This window comes from Pseudoliparis swirei, chromosome 4, assembly GCF_029220125.1.
Source record: "Pseudoliparis swirei isolate HS2019 ecotype Mariana Trench chromosome 4, NWPU_hadal_v1, whole genome shotgun sequence".
Taxonomy (NCBI): Eukaryota; Metazoa; Chordata; class Actinopteri; order Perciformes; family Liparidae; genus Pseudoliparis; species Pseudoliparis swirei.
The window spans coordinates 1,294,205-1,301,704 of NC_079391.1; the positions used below are offsets into that span (position 1 = coordinate 1,294,205).

A 7,500-nucleotide genomic window follows, 5' to 3' on the forward strand; every position below is an offset into this window, starting at 1 on the left:
GGAACAATATATCACAATATATTTTTAGCATATATTCAGTGATTCACTGCGTCAGCTCTTTGAACCTTGTTGCAGTGTGACCTGTCGGAGTTGTCTTACAGTCACGGGCAGGACGCAGTGTTACTTGCTCTGGTTACTTGTTTAATGTTGTGATTACTATACGCTATGAAAGGAACCCTTATTTATGCTTAGAATTATGTGATCTAAAGCTGGGGTTCAGAGGTTTTAAAGTGTATTTTGAATATGAATCAGTGCAGCCCCTATATGTTCTTGTTAGACTTTAGAATAGGCCATGCACACTGCTGTAAGTTATTTGCCATTTAATAAACGTTTAATAGACTTTTCAAATAAAGTCACTTTGGTAACTTGTGAGTATCTCAACAAACATCATTACTATAATTTCTAAATGCAGTCTTTTTCAATCTGCATTCCAGGTGACACACAATCAGGCTCCTGCTGTGGCAGTGGACACGGAGACGCCTTTAGACTGGACTACATATGATGGATGTGACCCAAATAGAGCTACAGTCAGGTAAGGGAGTATTGTAAACACTGTTGTCTCTATATATGTTGACCTGTACACGATGTAGCTCTATCAAGATAGGATGTGTTCTCATTGCTTTTCTGATGCAGCATGTCAGTCAGCTAACTCATGGAGTTATTCGATGGACTTCAGATTCAGGGATGAGTCTTAATCTAAAACGCATATGTATCTAGTGTTGCAGCCAGAGAGACATTTAATTTCACATACACGCCGTTTGTATCCTAAGCCAAGCCATAGTTGATTGAAAGCTTCATTAATATCAACAAAGGTATGGGGGTTTCAAGTCATCTCATTCTCACTTTAAGTGACTTCACATCATTTGTATAACACATTTTAGCATCTAACCTCCGGTTATATATATATATATATATATATATATATATATATATATGAGGAAGGCCACGGGTCCAGACGGCATCAGCTCAAGGCTCCTCAAATCCTGTGCAGACCAGCTGTGCGGGATAGTGAGCACGTCTTCAACGAGCTTGAGGCTGGGGAAAGTACCACAGCTGTGGAAGACCTCCTGTGTGGTACCAGTACCGAAGACCCCATGCCCAAGGACCTCAACAGCTTCAGGCGGTGGCATTAACATCACACCTGATGGAGAGGTTGGTCCTTGTCCAGCTTCGCCCCCTGGTGAGCTCATCGCTGGACCCACTTCAGTTCGCCTACCAACCTGGCATCGGGGTGGATGACGCCGTCATCTTCCTGCTGCAGCGATGCCGCTCTCACCTGGAAGAGGCTGGAAACACTGTGAGAGTCATGTTCTTCTCCAGTGCCTTCAACACCATCCAGCCTTTGCTTCTGAGGGACCAGCTGGAGCAGTCCGGGGTGGACCACCACCTCACCACATGGATCCTGGACTACCTCACCAACCGTCCACAGGATGTGAGGATAGGGGGATGTGAGTCAGACCGGGTCTCCTGCAGCACAGGGGCTCCACAAGGAACCGTTCTGGCTCCATTCCTCTTCACCATCTACACCTCGGACTTCAATCACAACTCCGACCATGTCTACCTGCAAAAGTTCTCTGATGGCTCTGTCATCGTCGGCCTCGTCTCTGCCGACGATGATAGGGAGTACAGAGAACTGAACCAGGACTTTTTGGAATGGTGCCAGCGGAACCGCCTCCACGTCAACTCCAGTAAGACCAAGGAGCTGGTGGTGGACTTCCGCCGTGGTAAATGCTCTCCTCCGGTACCAGTGAGCATCCAGGGACTGGACATTGAGATTGTAAAATCTTATAAGTACCTGGGTGTTCACCTGAACAACAAACTGGACTGGGCTGACCACGCACACACACTCTATAAAAAGGGACAGAGCAGACTCTTTCTGCTGAGGAGACTGAGGTCCTGAAGACCTTCTTGGACTCTGTGGTGGCATCAGCCATCTTTGATGGAGTGGTGTCCTGGAGCAGCAGCATGGCAGCGGCTGACAGAAAGAGGCTGAACAAGCTGCTAAAGAAGGCCAGCAGCGTGCTGGGTGTCCTGTGGATGCTGTGGAGGTGGTGGGGGACGGGAGGATGATGGCAAAGCTCTCGTCTCTGATGAACCTCCCACCCCATGCAGGACACTCGCAGCTCTGCAGCTCCTTCAGCCACCGGCTGATTCCTCCCCGTGTCTGAGGAGAGGAACCACAAGTCCTTCCTTCCTGCTGCTGTCAGGCTGCACAACACACTGCAGGAGATCATGGCAAACTCAACACTTGACTCAGCACTTTACTTTGTTTTCCTTGTATATTTAGTATTAGTATTTAGTTTTTTAGTATTTAGTTTTGTGTTTTATAATTATTTCTATTAATGCTCTGATGTGCACCACTGCTGTGATTTTTGAAATTTCCCCACTGTGGGACGAATAAAGGTATATATCATATCATATATAGTTCTACTTTGTGAGCTGTTTTAGGTTTTAAAGTGTATTTTGAATATGAATCAGTGCAGCCCCCTATATGTTCTTGTCAGACTTTAGAATAGGCCATGCACACTGCTTTAAGTTATTTGCCATTGAATAGACTTTTCAAATAAAGTCACTTTGGTAACTTGTGAGTATCTCAACAAACATCATAACTATAATTTCTAAATGCAGTCTTTTTTTCAATCTGCATTCCAGGTGACACACAATCAGGCTCCTGCTGTGGCAGTGGACACGGAGACGCCTTTAGACTGGACTACATATGATGGATGTGACCCAAATAGAGCTACAGTCAGGTAAGGGAGTATTGTAAACACTGTTGTCTCTATATATGTTGACCTGTACATGATGTAGCTCTATCAAGATAGGGATGTGTTCTCATTGCTTTTCTGATGCAGCATGTCAGTCAGCTAACTCATGGAGTTATTCGATGGACTTCAGATTCAGGGATGAGTCTTAATCTAAAACGCATATATATCTAGTGTTGCAGCCAGAGAGACAGTTAATTTCACACACACACACACACGTTTGTAACCCTAAGCCAAGCCATAGTTGATTGAAAGCTTCATTGATATCAACAAAGGTTTGGGGTTTCAGGTCCCTTAAGGGCCAGTGTTTTACTCAATTGCATTTCTCAGTACTATACATTGACTTGTGTATATAGAATATACACTAGTCTAAACTAGTCTATCCTTATGCAGCCCTGGTGTTTTAGTCAAACTATAAGTGACTTTATATCACTTCAACAAAACATTTCAGGATCTAACCTCAAGTGAAAACAGGTGTAAATGTATACTTAATGAGCTGTTGTATTTGTCAAAGAGGTATTTTGAACATGCTCCATTGCAGGCCGTAATATGTTGTTAAAGATAACAACCTCACACACAGTTCATGGTCCATCCTTATGGGGCCCGCCCTGGATTTCTATCTCACTTTAAAGGATTTCATATTTAACCTCACACACACACACTTTTCTAGTGTATCCTTATGGGGCCCTGTCATCTCATTCTCGCTTTAAGTGACTTCACATCATTTGTACAACACATTTTAGCATATAACCTCCGGTTATTATATATATATATAGTTCTACTTTGTGAGCTGTTATAGGTTTTAAAGTGTATTTTGAATATGAATCAGTGCAGCCTCCTATATGTTCTTGTTAGACTTTAGAATAGGCCATGCACACTGCTTTAAGTTATTTGCCATTGAATAAACATTTAATAGACTTTTCAAATAATGTCACTTTGTTAACTTGTGAGTATCTCAACATACATCATAACTATAATTTCTAAATGCAGTCTTTTTTTCAATCTGAATTCCAGGTGACACACAATCAGGCTCCTGCTGTGGCAGTGGACACGGAGGTGCCTTTAGACTGGACTAGCTATGATGGATGTGACCCAAATAGAGCTACAGTCAGGTAAGGGAGTATTGTAAACACTGTTGTCTCTATATATGTTGACCTGTACACGATGTAGCTCTATCAAGATAGGGATGTGTTCTCATTGCTTTTCTGATGCAGCATGTCAGTCAGCTTACTCATGGAGTTATTCGATGGACTTCAGATTCAGGGATGAGTCTTAATCTAAAATGCATATATATCTAGTGTTGCAGCCAGAGAGACATTTAATTTCACATACACGCACGTTTGTAACCCTAAGCCAAGCCATAGTTGATTGAAAGCTTCATTAATATCAACAAAGGTATGGGGTTTCAGGTCCCTTAAGGGCCAGTGTTTTACTCAATTGCATTTCTCAGTACTATACATTGACCTGTGTTTAAAGAATATACACTAGTCTGAACTAGTCTATCCTTATGTAGCTCTGGTATTTTAGTCAAACTATAAGTGACTTTATATCATTTCGACAAAACATTTCAGGATCTAACCTCAAGTTAAAACAGGTGTAAATGTATACTTAATGAGCTGTTGTATTTGTCAAAGAGGTATTTTGAACATGCTCCATTGCAGGCCGTAATATGTTGTTAAAGATAACAACCTCACACACAGTTCATAGTCCATCCTTATGGGGCCCCCTGGATTTCTATCTCACTTTAAAGTTTCATATTTAACCTCACACACACACACTTTTCTAGTGTATCCTTATGGGGCCCTGTCATCTCATTCTCGCTTTAAGTGACTTCACATCATTTGTACAACACATTTTAGCATTAAACCTCCGGTTATTATATATATATAGTTCTACTTTGTGAGCTGTTTTAGGTTTTAAAGTGTATTTTGAATATGAATCAGTGTAGCCCCCTATATGTTATTGTTAGACTTTAGAATAGGCCATGCACACTGCTTTAAGTTATTTGCCATTGAATAGACTTTTCAAATAAAGTCAATTCAGCTTGTGAGTATCTCAACAAACATCATAACTATAATTTCTAAATGCAGTCTTTTTTTCAATCTGAATTCCAGGTGACACACAATCAGGCTCCTGCTGTGGCAGTGGACACGGAGACGCCTTTAGACTGGACTAGCTATGATGGATGTGACCCAAATAGAGCTACAGTCAGGTAAGGGAGTATTGTAAACACTGTTGTCTCTATATATGTTGACCTGTACACGATGTAGCTCTATCAAGATAGGGATGTGTTCTCATTGCTTTTCTGATGCAGCATGTCAGTCAGCTAACTCATGGAGTTATTCGATGAACTTCAGATTGAGGGTTTCGTCTTAATCTTAGACTCGGATATCTAGTCTTGCAGCCAGAGAGCCAGTTAACCTCACACACACATTTGTTTCTGGTCCATCCTTATGGGGTCCTGGGATTTCTATCTCACATAAACTGATTTCATGGTTAACCTCACACATGCACACACACTTTTCTTGTTTATCCTTATAGGGCCCTCTCGTCTCATTCACACTTTGAGTGACTTCACATCATTTGTACAACACATTTCAGCATCTAACCTCAGGTTATTACATGCATATATTGTTATACTCTGAGCTGTTATATGTTTTAAAGTATATCTTGAATATGGACCAGTGCAGCTCCCTATTTGTTCTTGTTGGACCTCTAGAGCATGCCATGCACTCTGCTTTAAGTTATGTGCCGTTTAAGAAACTGTTTTCAAATAAAGTCATTTTGGTAACTTGTGAGTATCTCAACATGCATCATTACTATAAGTTCTAAATGCAGTCTTTTTCAATCTGAATCCCAGGTGGTCAACAATCAGGCTCCTGCTGTCGCAGTGGACAACTCTTCAGATATGACTTCCCTTGGCGAATGTCTCTCAAATGCAGCTACAGACCAGGTAAGGGAGTAAGGTACACACTGATGTCTCTATATATGTACACAATGTAGCTCTATCAAGATAGAGATGTGTTCTCATTGCTTTTCTGATGCAGCATGTCAGTCAGCTAACTCATGGAGTTATTCGATGGACTTCAGATTGAGGGTTTCGTCTTAATCTAAAACAAGTTAAAACAAGTATTAACTTGAGGTTAGATCCTAAAATGTTTTGTTAAAAAGATATAAAGTCACTTATAGTTTGAATAAAACCCCAGGGCCCCATAAGGATAGACTAGAAACAAACATGTGTGTGTGTATGTGAAATTAACTGTCTCTCTGGCTGCAACACTAGATATATATGTGTAAATGTATACTTAATGAGCTGTCCTCATTTTCAAAGAGGTATTTTGAACATGCTCCATTTTGCAGGCCATAATATGCTGTTGAGACAAGCAACCTCACACACATCCTTGCTTTCCTATCCTTGTGGGGCCCTGGCGTTTTATTTGAACTATAAGTGACTTAATATAATTTTAACAAAACACTTTAGGATCTAACCTCAAGTTAATACAGGTATGAATGTATACTTAATGAGCTGTCCTCATTTTCAAAGAGGTATTTTGAACATGCTCCATTTTGCAGGCCATAATATGCTGTTGAGACAAAACAACCTCACACACATCCTTGCTTTCCTATCCTTGTGGGGCCCTGGCGTTTTATTTGAACTATAAGTGACTTCATATAATTTTAACAAAACACTTTAGGATCTAACCTCAAGTTAATACAGGTATAAATGTATACTTAATGAGCTGTCCTCATTTTCAAAGAGGTATTTTGAACATGCTCCATTTTGCAGGCCATAATATGCTGTTGAGACAAAACAACCTCACACACATCCTTGCTTTCCTATCCTTGTGGGGCCCTGGCGTTTTATTTGAACTATAAGTGACTTAATATAATTTTAACAAAACACTTTAGGATCTAACCTCAAGTTAATACAGGTATAAATGTATACTTAATGAGCTGTACTCATTTTCAAAGAGGTATTTTGAACATGCCCCATTTTGCAAGCCATAATATGCTGTTGAGAATGTATTAAGTTTAAACAAAAAACTGTTGTGGAGAATAATACTATTTATATTTCTCAGTGACTGTGGGAGTCTCTTTATGTTCTCTGAACGATGTCAGTACTCCATTGGATAATCTTTGTGTTCGATGCAATAGTGTTTCAGCTCTAATTAAGATGTACAATTCTTAAACCTATAACCTTTTTTTTGTGCCTACTTAGAAACCCACTGCTGTAAAAAGAAACTGGAGACCACAGGGTGTGCAGCTGTTGAGCGACATTCAAGGAGATTTATTGTACTTAACAAAGTTCCTGGGAAAATGGACTGTCAGCGCTGCATTTCAGCCGAGCCTCAAGCCCTGAGTGACAGAGACTGGAGAGCAGTCAAGTATTTCATTAAGAATAGAATAACATCTCTGAAAAACAAAATGTTGTAAAAAGTGAAAAGTAGACTAATGTTGATATTTTCTTTGAGGAAATCCTATTAAAGTTGTGGGTGGCACTTTATAATAAGAACACACTATTTAACATTATTAAAGCATGAATACATTGAGTTCATCATTTATAAAGCATTATTCAAACATGAATCCTCATTAGTAACTCGGTATGCAATTCATTCATTCACAGTTATAAATGTTTAATTCTTGATTAATAAGAGTAGGGTTTCACACTTTATAAATGATGGATTTGTCATTTGTAAATGAAGTATTAAGGACTTATAGATGATTATGAAATAATTTG

At 40.0% G+C, this 7,500-nt stretch overlaps 1 long non-coding RNA gene across 1 annotated transcript in view; it reads left to right on the forward strand.

The window, feature by feature from the left end:
- Nucleotides 1-2,810, forward strand: part of LOC130192762 (uncharacterized) — a 4,121-nt gene extending 1,311 nt beyond the window's left edge. Inside the window, exons 2-3 of the long non-coding RNA XR_008831437.1 lie at nt 435-532; nt 2,653-2,810. This is a non-coding gene — a long non-coding RNA (uncharacterized LOC130192762). The remainder of the gene's footprint in view (nt 1-434; nt 533-2,652) is intronic.
- The last annotated feature ends 4,690 nt before the right edge of the window (nt 2,811-7,500 follow it).